The sequence below is a fragment of the Ambystoma mexicanum genome, chromosome 4q (genome assembly GCF_040938575.1).
Source record: "Ambystoma mexicanum isolate Mex_15411 chromosome 4q, UKY_AmexF1_1, whole genome shotgun sequence".
In the NCBI taxonomy this organism is placed as follows: Eukaryota; Metazoa; Chordata; class Amphibia; order Caudata; family Ambystomatidae; genus Ambystoma; species Ambystoma mexicanum.
In genome coordinates, this window is record NC_090928.1 from 1,320,104,456 (window position 1) to 1,320,120,017 (window position 15,562).

Consider the following 15,562-nt stretch of genomic DNA (forward strand, 5'->3'; position numbering starts at 1 on the left):
TCCATCTGCCTATGACTGAGGCAAGGATGAGTGCTGGCCCCCTGTCTATTTAACCTGTATGTGGCTGATATAGGGGTCCACCAGCCTAGGACTCAGGCAAGGATGTGTGCTGGCCCCCTGTCTATTTAACCTGTATGTGGCTGATATAGGGGTCCACCAGCCTAGGACTCAGGCAAGGATGTGTGCTGGCCCCCTGTCTATTTACCCTGTATGTGTCTGATATAGGGGTCCACCCGCCTAGGACTGAGGCAAGGATGTGTGTTGGCCCCCTGTCTATTTCACCTGTATGTGGCTGACATAGGAGTCCACCTGCCTAATGCTGAGGCAAGGATGAGTGTTGGCTCCCTGTCTATTTAACCTGTATGTGGCTGATATAAGGGTCCACGCACCTAGGACTGAGGCAAGGATGTGTGTTGGCCCCCTGTCTATTTCACCTGTATGTGGCTGACATAGGGGTCCACCTGTCTAGGGCTGAGGCAAGGATGTGTGTTGGCCCCCTGTCTATTTCACCCATATGTGGCTGATATAGGGGTCCACCTGTCTAGGGCTGAGGCAAGGATGTGTGCTGGCCCCCTGTCTATTTAACCTGTATGTGGCTGATATAGGGGTCCACCTGCCTAGGTCTCAGGCAAGGATGTGTGTTGGCCCACTGTCTATTTAACCTGTATGTGGCTGATATAGGGGTCCACCAGCCTAGCACTCAGGCAAGGATGTGTGCTGGCCACCCATCTATTTCACCTGTATGTGGCTGATATAGGGGTCCACCTGCCTAGGACTCGGGCAAGGATGTGTGTTGGCCCACTCTCTATTTAACCTGTATGTGGCTGATATAGGGGTCCATCAGCCTAGGACTCAGGCAAGGATGTGTGCTGGCCACCCATCTATTTCACCTGTATGTGGCTGATATAGGGGTCCACCTGCCTAGGACTGAGGCAAGGATGTGTGTTGGCCCCCTGTCTATTTAACCTGTATGTGGCTGATATAGGGGTCCACCAGCCTAGGACTCAGGCAAGGATGTGTGCTGGCCCCCTGTCTATTTAACCGGTATGTGGCTGATATAGGGGTCCACCAGCCTAGGACTCAGGCAAGGAAGTGTGCTGGCCCCCTGTCTATTTCACCTGTATGTGGCTGATATAGGGGTCCACCCGCCTAGGAACGAGGCAAGGATGTGTGTTGGCCCCCTGTCTATTTCACCTGTATGCGGCTGATATAGGAGTCCACCTGCCTAGGACCGAGGCAAGGATGTGTGCTAGCTCCCTGTCTATATAACCCGTATCTGGCTGATATAGGGGTCCACCTGCCTAGGACCGAGGCAAGGATGTGTGCTGGCGCCCTGTCTACTTAAACTGTATGTGGCTGATATAGGGGTCCACCAGCCTAGGACTGAGGCAAGGATGAGTGCTGGCACCCTGTCTATTTCACCTGTATGTGGCTAATATAGGGGTCCATCCGTTTAGGACTGAGGCAAGGATGTGTGTTGGCCCTCTCTCTATTTAACCCGTGTGTGGCTGATATACGGTTCCACCCGCCTAGGACTCAGGCAAGGATGTGTGTTGACCCCTGTCTATTTAACCTGTTTGTGGCTGATATAGGGGTCCATCTGCCTAGGACTGAGGCAAGGATGAGTGCTGGCCCCCTGTCTATTTAACCTGTATGTGGCTGATATAGGGGTCCACCAGCCTAGGACTCAGGCAAGGATGTGTGCTGGCCCCCTGTCTATTTAACCTGTATGTGGCTGATATAGGGGTCCACCAGCCTAGGACTCAGGCAAGGATGTGTGCTGGCCCACTGTCTATTTAACCTGTATGTGGCTGATATAGGGGTCCACCCGCCTAGGACTGAGGCAAGGATGTGTGTTGGCCCCCTGTCTATTTAACCTGTATGTGGCTGATATAGGGGTCCACCCGCCTTTGACTGAGGCAAGGATGTGTGTTGGCCCCCTGTTTATTTCACCTGTATGTGGCTGACATAGGGGTCCACCTGTCTAGGGCTGAGGCAAGGATGAGTGTTGGCTCCCTCTCTATTTAACCTGTATGTGGCTGATATAAGGGTCCACCTGCCTAGGACTGAGGCAAGGATGTGTGTTGGCCCCCTGTCTATTTCACCCATATGTAGCTGATATAGGGGTCCACCTGTCTAGGGCTGAGGCAAGGATGTGTGCTGGCCCCTGTCTATTTAACCTGTATGTGGCTGATATAGGGGTCCATCTGCCTAGGACTCGGGCAAGGATGTGTGTTGGCCCTCTGTCTATTTCACCTGTATGTGGCTGACATAGGAGTCCACCTGTCTAGGGCTGAGGTAAGGATGAGTGTTGGCTCCCTGTCTATTTAACCTGTATGTGGCTGATATAAGGGTCCACGCACCTAGGACTGAGGCAAGGATGTGTGTTGGCCCCCTGTCTATTTCACCTGTATGTGGCTGACATAGGGGTCCACCTGTCTAGGGCTGAGGCAAGGATGTGTGTTGGCCCCCTGTCTATTTCACCCATATGTGGCTGATATAGGGGTCCACCTGTCTAGGGCTGAGGCAAGGATGTGTGCTGGCCCCCTGTCTATTTAACCTGTATGTGGCTGATATAGGGGTCCACCTGCCTAGGTCTCAGGCAAGGATGTGTGTTGGCCCACTGTCTATTTAACCTGTATGTGGCTGATATAGGGGTCCACCAGCCTAGCACTCAGGCAAGGATGTGTGTTGGCCCACTCTCTATTTAACCTGTATGTGGCTGATATAGGGGTCCATCAGCCTAGGACTCAGGCAAGGATGTGTGCTGGCCACCCATCTATTTCACCTGTATGTGGCTGATATAGGGGTCCACCTGCCTAGGACTGAGGCAAGGATGTGTGTTGGCCCCCTGTCTATTTAACCTGTATGTGGCTGATATAGGGGTCCACCAGCCTAGGACTCAGGCAAGGATGTGTGCTGGCCCCCTGTCTATTTAACCGGTATGTGGCTGATATAGGGGTCCACCAGCCTAGGACTCAGGCAAGGAAGTGTGCTGGCCCCCTGTCTATTTCACCTGTATGTGGCTGATATAGGGGTCCACCCGCCTAGGAACGAGGCAAGGATGTGTGTTGGCCCCCTGTCTATTTCACCTGTATGCGGCTGATATAGGAGTCCACCTGCCTAGGACCGAGGCAAGGATGTGTGCTAGCTCCCTGTCTATATAACCCGTATCTGGCTGATATAGGGGTCCACCTGCCTAGGACCGAGGCAAGGATGTGTGCTGGCGCCCTGTCTACTTAAACTGTATGTGGCTGATATAGGGGTCCACCAGCCTAGGACTGAGGCAAGGATGAGTGCTGGCACCCTGTCTATTTCACCTGTATGTGGCTAATATAGGGGTCCATCCGTTTAGGACTGAGGCAAGGATGTGTGTTGGCCCTCTCTCTATTTAACCCGTGTGTGGCTGATATACGGTTCCACCCGCCTAGGACTCAGGCAAGGATGTGTGTTGACCCCTGTCTATTTAACCTGTTTGTGGCTGATATAGGGGTCCATCTGCCTAGGACTGAGGCAAGGATGAGTGCTGGCCCCCTGTCTATTTAACCTGTATGTGGCTGATATAGGGGTCCACCAGCCTAGGACTCAGGCAAGGATGTGTGCTGGCCCCCTGTCTATTTAACCTGTATGTGGCTGATATAGGGGTCCACCAGCCTAGGACTCAGGCAAGGATGTGTGCTGGCCCACTGTCTATTTAACCTGTATGTGGCTGATATAGGGGTCCACCCGCCTAGGACTGAGGCAAGGATGTGTGTTGGCCCCCTGTCTATTTAACCTGTATGTGGCTGATATAGGGGTCCACCCGCCTAGGACTGAGGCAAGGATGTGTGTTGGCCCCCTGTTTATTTCACCTGTATGTGGCTGACATAGGGGTCCACCTGTCTAGGGCTGAGGCAAGGATGAGTGTTGGCTCCCTCTCTATTTAACCTGTATGTGGCTGATATAAGGGTCCACCTGCCTAGGACTGAGGCAAGGATGTGTGTTGGCCCCCTGTCTATTTCACCCATATGTAGCTGATATAGGGGTCCACCTGTCTAGGGCTGAGGCAAGGATGTGTGCTGGCCCCTGTCTATTTAACCTGTATGTGGCTGATATAGGGGTCCATCTGCCTAGGACTCGGGCAAGGATGTGTGTTGGCCCTCTGTCTATTTCACCTGTATGTGGCTGACATAGGAGTCCACCTGTCTAGGGCTGAGGCAAGGATGAGTGTTGGCTCCCTGTCTATTTAACCTGTATGTGGCTGATATAAGGGTCCACGCACCTAGGACTGAGGCAAGGATGTGTGTTGGCCCCCTGTCTATTTCACCTGTATGTGGCTGACATAGGGGTCCACCTGTCTAGGGCTGAGGCAAGGATGTGTGTTGGCCCCCTGTCTATTTCACCCATATGTGGCTGATATAGGGGTCCACCTGTCTAGGGCTGAGGCAAGGATGTGTGCTGGCCCCCTGTCTATTTAACCTGTATGTGGCTGATATAGGGGTCCACCTGCCTAGGTCTCAGGCAAGGATGTGTGTTGGCCCACTGTCTATTTAACCTGTATGTGGCTGATATAGGGGTCCACCAGCCTAGCACTCAGGCAAGGATGTGTGTTGGCCCACTCTCTATTTAACCTGTATGTGGCTGATATAGGGGTCCATCAGCCTAGGACTCAGGCAAGGATGTGTGCTGGCCACCCATCTATTTCACCTGTATGTGGCTGATATAGGGGTCCACCTGCCTAGGACTGAGGCAAGGATGTGTGTTGGCCCCCTGTCTATTTAACCTGTATGTGGCTGATATAGGGGTCCACCAGCCTAGGACTCAGGCAAGGATGTGTGCTGGCCCCCTGTCTATTTAACCGGTATGTGGCTGATATAGGGGTCCACCAGCCTAGGACTCAGGCAAGGAAGTGTGCTGGCCCCCTGTCTATTTCACCTGTATGTGGCTGATATAGGGGTCCACCCGCCTAGGAACGAGGCAAGGATGTGTGTTGGCCCCCTGTCTATTTCACCTGTATGCGGCTGATATAGGAGTCCACCTGCCTAGGACCGAGGCAGGAATGTGTGCTAGCCCCCTGTCTATATAACCCGTATCTGGCTGATATAGGGGTCCACCTGCCTAGGACCGAGGCAAGGATGTGTGCTGGCGCCCTGTCTACTTAAACTGTATGTGGCTGATATAGGGGTCCACCAGCCTAGGACTGAGGCAAGGATGAGTGCTGGCACCCTGTCTATTTCACCTGTATGTGGCTAATATATGGGTCCATCCGTTTAGGACTGAGGCAAGGATGTGTGTTGGCCCTCTCTCTATTTAACCTGTGTGTGGCTGATATACGGTTCCACCCGCCTAGGACTCAGGCAAGGATGTGTGCTGGCCCCCTGTCTATTTAACCTGTATGTGGCTGATATAGGGGTCCACCAGCCTAGGACTCAGGCAAGGATGTGTGTTGACCCCTGTCTATTTAACCTGTTTGTGGCTGATATAAGATTCCATCTGCCTAGGACTGAGGCAAGGATGAGTGCTGGCCCCCTGTCTATTTAACCTGTATGGGCTGATATAGGGGTCCACCAGCCTAGGACTCAGGCAAGGATGTGTGCTGGCCCCCTGTCTATTTAACCTGTATGTGGCTGATATAGGGGTCCACCAGCCTAGGACTCAGGCAAGGATGTGTGCTGGCCCACTGTCTATTTAACCTGTATGTGGCTGATATAGGGGTCCACCCGCCTAGGACTGAGGCAAGGATGTGTGTTGGCCCCCTGTCTATTTAACCTGTGTGTGGCTGATATAGGGGTCCACCCGCCTAGGACTGAGGCAAGGATGTGTGTTGGCCCCCTGTTTATTTCACCTGTATGTGGCTGACATAGGGGTCCACCTGTCTAGGGCTGAGGCAAGGATGAGTGTTGGCTCCCTCTCTATTTAACCTGTATGTGGCTGATATAAGGGTCCACCTGCCTAGGACTGAGGCAAGGATGTGTGTTGGCCCCCTGTCTATTTCACCCATATGTAGCTGATATAGGGGTCCACCTGTCTAGGGCTGAGGCAAGGATGTGTGCTGGCCCCTGTCTATTTAACCTGTATGTGGCTGATATAGGGGTCCATCTGCCTAGGACTCGGGCAAGGATGTGTGTTGGCCCTCTGTCTATTTCACCTGTATGCGATTGATATAGGGGTCCATCCACCTAGGTCTGAGGCAAGGATGTGTGCTGGGCCCCTGTCTATTTCACCTGTGTGTGGCTGATATAGGGGTCCACCAGCCTAGGACTCAGGCAAGGATGTGTGTTGGCCACCTGTCTTTTTCACCTCTATGTGGCTGATATAGGAGTCCACCTGCCTAGGACCGAGGCAAGGATGTGTGTTAGCTCCCTTTCTATTTCACCTGTATGTGGCTGATATAGGGGTCCACCTGCCTAGGACTGAGGCAAGGATGTGTGTTGGCCCCCTCTCTATTTAACCTGTATGTGGCTGATATGGGGGTCCACCCCCCTAGGACTCGGGCAAGGATGTGTGCTGGCCCTCTGTCTATTTCACCTGTATGTGGCTGATTTAGGGGTCCACCTGCCTAGGACTCAGGCAAGGATGTGTGCTGGCCCCCTGTCTATTTAACCTGTATGTGGCTGATATAGGAGTCCACCTGCTAGGACTCAGGCAAGGATGTGTGTTGGCCCCCTGTCTATTTAACCTGTATGTGGCTGATATAGGGGTCCACCTTCCTAGGACTCAGGCAAGGATGTGTGTTGGCCCCTTGTCTATTTAACCTGTATGGGGCTGATATAGGGGTCCACCTGCCTAGGACTCAGGCAAGGATGTGTGCTGGCCCCCTGTCTATTTAACCTGTATGTGGCTAATATAGGGGTCCATCCACCTAGGTCTGAGGCAAGGATGTGTGCTGGGCCCCGATCTATTTCACCTGTATGTGGCTGACATAGGGGTTCACCTGCCTAGGACTCAGGCAAGGATGTGTGCTGGGCCCCTGTCTATTTAACCTGTATGTGGCTGATATAGGGGTCCACCAGCCTAGGAGTCAGGCAAGGATGTGTGGTGGCCCCATGCTTTTTTTCCTGTATGTGGCTGATATAGGAGTCCACCTGCCTAGGACCGAGGCAAGGATGCGTGCTGTCCCCCTTCCTATTTAACCTGTATGTGGCTGATATAGGGGTCCACCCGCCTATGACTGAGGCAAGGATGTGTGTTGGCCCCCTCTCTATTTAACCTGTATGTGGCTGATATAGGGGTCCACCCCCCTAGGACTCTGGCAAGGATGTGTGCTGGCCCCCTGTCTATTTCACCTGTATGTGGCTGATATAGGGGTCCACCTGCCTAGGACTCAGGCAAGGATGTGTGCTGGCCCTCTGTCTATTTAACCTGTATGTGGCTGATATAGGGGTCCACCTGCCTAGGACTGAGGCAAGGATGTGTGCTGGCCCCCTGTCTATTTAACCTGTATGCGGCTGATATAGGGGTCCACCTGCCTAGGACTGAGGCAAGGATGTGTGCTGGGCCCCTATCTATTTAACATGTATTTGGCTGATATAAGGGTCCACCTGCCTAGGACTGAGGCAAGGATGTGTGCTGGCCCCCTGTCTATTTAACCTGTATGTAGCTGATATAGGGGCCCACCTGCCTAGGACTGAGGCAAGGATGTGTGCTGGCCCCCTGTCTATTTAACCTGTATGTGGCTGATATAGGGGTAACCTGCCCAGGACTGAGGCAAGGATGAGTGCTGGCCCCCTGTCTATTTAACCTGTATGTGGCTGATATAGGGGTCCACCTGCCTAGGACTGAGGCAAGGATGAGTGTTGTCCTCCTGTCTATTTCACCTGTATGCGGTTGATATAGGGGTCCATCCGCCTAGGTCTGAGGCAAGGATGTGTGCTGGGCCCCTGTCTATTTCACCTGTATGTGGCTGACATAGGAGTCCACCTGCCGAGGACTCAGGCAAGGATGTGTGCTGGTCCCCTGTCTATTTAACCAGTATGTGGCTGATATATGGCTCCACCTGCCTAGGACTGAGGCAAGGATGTGTGCTGGCCCCCTGTCTATTTAACCTGTATGTGGCTGATATAGGGGTCCACCTGCTAGGACTCAGGCAAGGATGTGTGTTGGCCCCCTGTCTATTTAACCTGTATGTGGCTGATATAGGGGTCCACCTGCCTAGGACTGAGGCAAGGATGTGTGCTGGCCCCCTGTCTATTTAACATGCATGTGGCTGATATCAGGGTCCATCTGCCTAGGACTGAGGCAAGGATATGTGTTGTCCCCCTGTCTATTTAACCTGTATGTGGCTGATATAGGGGTCCACCCGCTTAGGACTGAGGCAAGGATGTGTGCTGGCCCCTGTCCATTTAACATGTATGTGGCTGATATAGAGGTCCGCCCGCTTAGGACTGAGGCAAGGATGTGTGCTGGCCCCTGTCCATTTAACATGTATGTGGCTGATATAGGGGTCCACCCACCTAGGACTGAGGCAAGGATGTGTGTTGGCCCCCTGTCTATTTAACCTGTATGTGGCTGAAATAGGGGTCCACCAGCCTAGGACTCAGGCAAGGATGTGTGCTGGCCCCCTGTCTATTTCACCTGTATGTGGCTGATATCGGGGTCCACCCGGCCTAGGACTGAGGAAAGGATGTGTGCGGGCCCCCTGTCTATGTAACTGATTTAAGGGTCCACCTGCCTAGGGCTTAGGCATGGATGTATGTTGGCCCCCTGTCTATTTAACCTGTATGTGGCTGATATTGGGATCCACCTGCTTAGGACTGAGGCAAGGATGTGTGCTGGCCCCCTCTCTATTTAACCTGTATGTGTCTGATATAGGGGTCCACCCGCTTAGGACTGAGGAAAGGATGTGTGTTGGCCCCCTGTCTATTTCACCTGTATGTGGCTGATATAGGGGTCCACCCGCCTAGGACTCAGGCAAGGATGTGTGTTGGCCCCCTGTCTATTTCACCTGTATGTGGCTGATATATGGCTCCAACTGCCTAGGACTGAGGCAAGGATGTGTGCTGGCCCCCTGTCTATTTAACCTGTATGTGGCTGATATAGGGGTCCACCCGCCTAGGACTGAGGCAAGGATGTGTGCTGGCCTCCTGTCTATGTAACCCGTATGTGGCTGATATAGGAGTCCAGCCGCCTAGGACTGAGGCAAGGATGTGTGCTGGCCCCCTGTCTATTTCACCTGTATGTGGCTGATATAGGGGTCCACCCGCCTAGGACTGAGGCAAGGATGTGTTGGCCCCCTTTCTATTTAACCTGTATGTGGCTGATATAGGGGTCCACCCATCTAGGACTGGGGCAAGGATGTGTGTTGGCCCCCTGTCTATTTCACCTGTATGTGGCTGATATAGGGGTCCACCCGCCTAGGACTGAGGCAAGGATGTGTTGGCCCCCTTTCTATCTAACCTGTATGTGGCTGATATAGGGGTCCACCCATCTAGGACTGAGGCAAGGATGTGTGTTGCCCCCCTGTCTATTTCACCTGTATTTGGCTGATATAGAGGTCCACCTGCCTAGGACTGAGATAAGGATGCATGTTGGCTGCCTTTCTATTTAACCTATATGTGGTTTTTAAACCGATCATTAATGTCACCCCCAGAGAAGGTGTGAAAGCCTTACGCAGGGCTTTTACACCGGTCATTAACATCACCCCCAGAGAAGGTGTGAAAGCCTTACGCAGGGCTTTTACACCGGTCATTAACATCACCCCCAGAGAAGGTGTGAAAGCCTTACGCAGAGCTTTTACACCGGTCATTAAAGTTACCCCCAGAGAAGGAGCAAAAGCCTTACGCAGGGCTTTTACACTGGTCATTAACGTCACCCCCAGAGAAGGTGTGAAAGCCTTACGCAGGGCTTTTACACCGGTCATTAACGTTACCACGGGGAAGGAGCATAAGCCTTACGCAGGGCTTTTACACTGGTCATTACCATTACCCCCAGAAAAGGTGCAAAAGCCTTACACAGGGCTTTTACACCGGTCATTAACGTCACCCCCAGAGAAGGTATAAAAGCCTTACACAGGGCTTTTACACCGGTCATTAATGTTACCCCCAGAGAAGGAGCAAAATCCTTACGTAGGGCTTTCACACCAGACATTAACGTTACCCCTGGAGAAGGTGCAAAAGACTTACGCAGGACTTTCACACCGGTCATTAAAGTTACCCCCAGAGAAGGAGCAAAAGCCTTACGCAGGGCTTTTACACTCGTCATTAACGTCACCCCCAGAGAAGGTGTGAAAGCCTTACGCAGGGCTTTTACAACGGTCATTAACGTTACACCCGGAGTGCAGGGCTTTTACACCTGTCATTAACGTTACCCCCAGAGTACAGGGCTTTTACACCGGTCATTAACATTACCCCCGGAGCACAGGGCGTTTATACCGGTCATTAACATTACCACCGGAGTGCAGGGCTTTAACACCAGTCATTAACATTACCCACAGAGTGCAGGGCTTTTACACCGGTCATTAACATTACCCCTGGAGTGCAGGGCTTTTACACCGGTCATTAACATTACCCCCGGAGTGCAGGGATTTTACACCAGTCATTAACATTACCCCCGGAGTGCAGGGCTTTTACACCGGTCATTAACGTTACCCCCGGAGTGCAGGGCTTTTACCCCAGTCATTAACGTTACCCCCAGAGAAGGTGTGAAAGCCTTACACAGGGCTTTTACACCGGTCATTAACGTTACCCCCGGAGTGCAGGGCTTTTACATCAGTCATTAACGTTACCCCCAGAGAAGGTGTGAAAGCCATACGCAGTGCTTTTACACCGGTCATAAACGTTACCCCCCCACCAGAGAAGGTGTGAAAGCCTTAAGCAGGGCTTTTACACCGGTCATTAACATTACCCCCAGAGAAGGAGCAAAAGCCTTACGCAGGGCTTTTACACTGGTCATTAACATCACCCCCAGAGAAGGTGTGAAAGCCTTACGCAGAGCTTTCACACTGGTCATTAAAGTTACCCCCAGAGAAGGAGCAAAAGCCTTACGCAGGGCTTTTACACTCATCATTAACGTCACCCCCAGAGAAGGTGTGAAAGCCTTACGCAGGGCTTTTACACCGGTCATTAACGTTACCACGGGGAAGGAGCATAAGCCTTACGCACGGCTTTTACACTGGTCATTAACGTTACCCCCAGAAAAGGTGCAAAAGCCTTACACAGGGCTTTTACACCGGTCATTAACGTCACCCACAGAGAAGGTATAAAAGCCTTACACAGGGCTTTTACACCGGTCATTAATGTTACCCCCAGAGAAGGAGCAAAATCCTTACGTAGGGCTTTCACACCAGACATTAACGTTACCCCTGGAGAAGGTGCAAAAGACTTACGCAGGACTTTTACACCGGTCATTTACGTTACCCCCAGAAATGGAGCAAAATCCTTATGCAGGGCTTTTACACCAGTCATTAACGTTACCCCCAGAGAAGGTATAAAAGCCGTACACAGGGCTTTTACACCTGTCATTAACGTTACCCCCAGAGTACAGGGCTTTTACACCGGTCATTAACATTACCCCCGGAGCACAGGGCGTTTACACCGGTCATTAACATTACCACCGGAGTGCAGGGCTTTAACACCAGTCATTAACATTACCCACAGAGTGCAGGGCTTTTACACCGGTCATTAACATTACCCCTGGAGTGCAGGGCTTTTACACCGGTCATTAACATTACCCCCGGAGTGCAGGGATTTTACACCAGTCATTAACATTACCCCCGGAGTGCAGGGCTTTTACACCGGTCATTAACGTTACCCCCGGAGTGCAGGGCTTTTACCCCAGTCATTAACGTTACCCCCAGAGAAGGTGTGAAAGCCTTACACAGGGCTTTTACACCGGTCATTAACGTTACCCCCGGAGTGCAGGGCTTTTACATCAGTCATTAACGTTACCCCCAGAGAAGGTGTGAAAGCCATACGCAGTGCTTTTACACCGGTCATAAACGTTACCCCCCCACCAGAGAAGGTGTGAAAGCCTTAAGCAGGGCTTTTACACCGGTCATTAACATTACCCCCAGAGAAGGAGCAAAAGCCTTACGCAGGGCTTTTACACTGGTCATTAACATCACCCCCAGAGAAGGTGTGGAAGCCTTACGCAGAGCTTTCACACTGGTCATTAAAGTTACCCCCAGAGAAGGAGCAAAAGCCTTACGCAGGGCTTTTACACTCATCATTAACGTCACCCCCAGAGAAGGTGTGAAAGCCTTACGCAGGGCTTTTACACCGGTCATTAACGTTACCACGGGGAAGGAGCATAAGCCTTACGCACGGCTTTTACACTGGTCATTAACGTTACCCCCAGAAAAGGTGCAAAAGCCTTACACAGGGCTTTTACACCGGTCATTAACGTCACCCACAGAGAAGGTATAAAAGCCTTACACAGGGCTTTTACACCGGTCATTAATGTTACCCCCAGAGAAGGAGCAAAATCCTTACGTAGGGCTTTCACACCAGACATTAACGTTACCCCTGGAGAAGGTGCAAAAGACTTACGCAGGACTTTTACACCGGTCATTTACGTTACCCCCAGAAATGGAGCAAAATCCTTATGCAGGGCTTTTACACCAGTCATTAACGTTACCCCCAGAGAAGGTATAAAAGCCGTACACAGGGCTTTTACACCTGTCATTAACGTTACCCCCAGAGTACAGGGCTTTTACACCGGTCATTAACATTACCCCCGGAGCACAGGGCGTTTACACCGGTCATTAACATTACCACCGGAGTGCAGGGCTTTAACACCAGTCATTAACATTACCCACAGAGTGCAGGGCTTTTACACCGGTCATTAACATTACCCCTGGAGTGCAGGGCTTTTACACCGGTCATTAACATTACCCCCGGAGTGCAGGGATTTTACACCAGTCATTAACATTACCCCCGGAGTGCAGGGCTTTTACACCGGTCATTAACGTTACCCCCGGAGTGCAGGGCTTTTACCCCAGTCATTAACGTTACCCCCAGAGAAGGTGTGAAAGCCTTACACAGGGCTTTTACACCGGTCATTAACGTTACCCCCGGAGTGCAGGGCTTTTACATCAGTCATTAACGTTACCCCCAGAGAAGGTGTGAAAGCCTTACACAGGGCTTTTACACCGGTCATTAACGTTACCCCCGGAGTGCAGGGCTTTTACATCAGTCATTAACGTTACCCCCAGAGAAGGTGTGAAAGCCATATGCAGTGCTTTTACACCGGTCATAAATGTTACCCCCCCACCAGAGAAGGTGTGAAAGCCTTAAGCAGGGCTTTTACACCGGTCATTAACATTACCCCCGGAGTGCAGAGCTCTTACACCGGTCATTAACATTACCCCCGGAGTGCAGAGCTCTTACACCGGTCATTAACATTACCCCCGGAGTGCAGGGCTCTTACACCGGTCATTAACATTACCCCCGGAGCACAACAAGCTCCTAGGTGTCCTGTAAAGAGACGTTATTTGATTTGCATGCATAGTTGGGCCGCCAAAGATAGATGAAAGGAGTGGCATTTTGTGTTATTCAGGCATTGTCTAGTGAAGCTTTCATGCAACACAAGCACCTAAGGATCGCAAACCCCCGTCATGCCCCCCTTCCACACCCCAGCCCTGGACCCTCCCCCCTTTTAGATGCAGCCACAGCAGCACTAGTGTTTATCAACTTCCTGCACCGACTGCAACATACACGTCCCTGGGCGTTAAGTTCACCTACAGTCCCTCTGATCTCATTGGCTGGGGCGCTCTGATTTCGAGGGGGGGGGGGGGTCCTACCTGAACGGGGTCCTGATCAGCCGAGACTGTAAAGGAGACAGACACCCCAGGAATGCGGAATAGTTCCTGCCATGGCCTCTCCTGAAAGCACAAAGGAAGGGGCTCCGAGAAGGAGAGGCAGCTGAGGAGGGGCGGAAATGGGGAGTAACCGAGAGCCCCAAAGGAATTCGGAGAGTAGGAATGGAGGATAACCTCTGAGCGGGGCTCCCATCTCCCGGCAGCATCTCAGCCTTGATGGGGAAATGGGGAATCACCTTCACAATTCAGAGACCTTTAAATTGCCCCCCAGCCCCAGCCCCCATCCACATCATGTCCCTCCTTACCCACGAGGGCGGCAGTGCCCGCCTCCCATTAACTCTTCCGAACCCAAAGCTGTGCTCGCCTTCTGACTATGGACTTATTCCCAGTTCCCACTCAGGGCTGAGAGGCTGCACTCGCCCAGGGAGCCCCTCCCAGCTGTCACCCACCCTGGAGTGAATGAATTCACCCACTGAGCCACTTACCTGCCGCTCATGTCACTGGGCTGTCACACGTCCAAACCAAGATTCTCCCTTTTCACCCTCCCCGGGGAATTAAAAGGTTGAGTGGTATGGCAACATGCCTACCAAGTATGGCCTTCAATTTATAGAGCGCTTCATGTCTTGGTGTAGACTTCTAAGCACTCATGTAGGCACAATTAGTACTACCCAGGGACACTGGTACTCATTTTATCGGGTTCGGAAGGATGAAGGGCTGAGGTGACCCAGGGTGGGAATAGAACTCTAGTTTCCTAGTCCACCGCTCTCTAAATAGAGGTGTCCTCCAGCCTCTTGCTTGCCACATAATACCGGTTCTATTGCCCTCATTTCAGGCATCACGATCATGCTTCATCCTGTCCAGGGGGGCAGCACTGTCACCCCCCAACCCCAAACCCCATACAAGTCTCTGTACCCTTACCTCTCCAGCACAGGAGCCACAGCATAGCAGGCCCCACTGGGGACCCATAAATAACCCCCTACAAGTCTCTGTACCCTTACCTCTCCAGCACAGGAGCCACTGCATAGCACATCCCACTGAAGCCTCATAAATAACCCCCTACAAGTCTCTGTACCCTTACCTCTCCAGCACAGGAGCCACTGCATAGCAGGCCCCACTGGGGACTCATAAACAACCCCCTACAAGTCTCTGTACCCTTACCTCTCCAGCACAGGAGCCACTGTATAGCAGGTCCTGTTAGGCAGAAACCTGTGTAGTTCCCTCTGGGACCACTGCAAAAGATTTAGGACTACAGGTGTTTGGCAGTAAACCCACTTGGTAGCAGTCTGTACCACACAGATTCACTTGGTAGCTGTGGCTGAGCAGTCAGCCTTCCCTCAAGAAGAGTTAGGCAGTATACAGAGTATACACAATAGGTCAAGAGCACACAATAGAACAAGTAAACACTGACCAGGGCTTGGTGTAAAAGAGTTATAATTATTTATTTAAAACCACATCTAGGAAAACACACAGACACTAATAGTAAGCAATTCAAAAACACGGTCACTAAAAGATATACACTCCCTTAGAAGAATATTAGACAAGTCTTAAGTAAAGCCCCACTTATTTTCAGACAGCGGTGAGCGCTTAATGTAGATGGCACTCTAATAATCCATTTTAAAAAGGGAGAGAAGAGTAGGGAACACATTGAAACAGATCCCAACACTTTTTCCAGAACATAACAAAAGAGGATGGCAGAGTAAAACTGTGAAGTGAGAGTTCAAGAGGTCGGATCCACTTTCAGAGGATCCAAACGAAATGTGTCCAAAGTCACACGGTTGCAGTGCACAAGTCTTGTAAAGGTTCAAAAAGGCGTTGGACCAAAGAAAG

At 51.7% G+C, this 15,562-nt stretch overlaps 1 protein-coding gene across 1 annotated transcript in view; it reads right to left on the reverse strand.

Moving 5' to 3' along the window:
- Positions 1–13,925, reverse strand: part of LOC138468441 (zinc finger protein 271-like) — a 68,716-nt gene extending 54,791 nt beyond the window's left edge. The window contains exon 1 of the mRNA XM_069608995.1: positions 13,718–13,925. The gene's annotated coding sequence lies outside the window, so the exon portion shown is untranslated. The remainder of the gene's footprint in view (positions 1–13,717) is intronic.
- Positions 13,926–15,562: the final 1,637 nt, after the last annotated feature.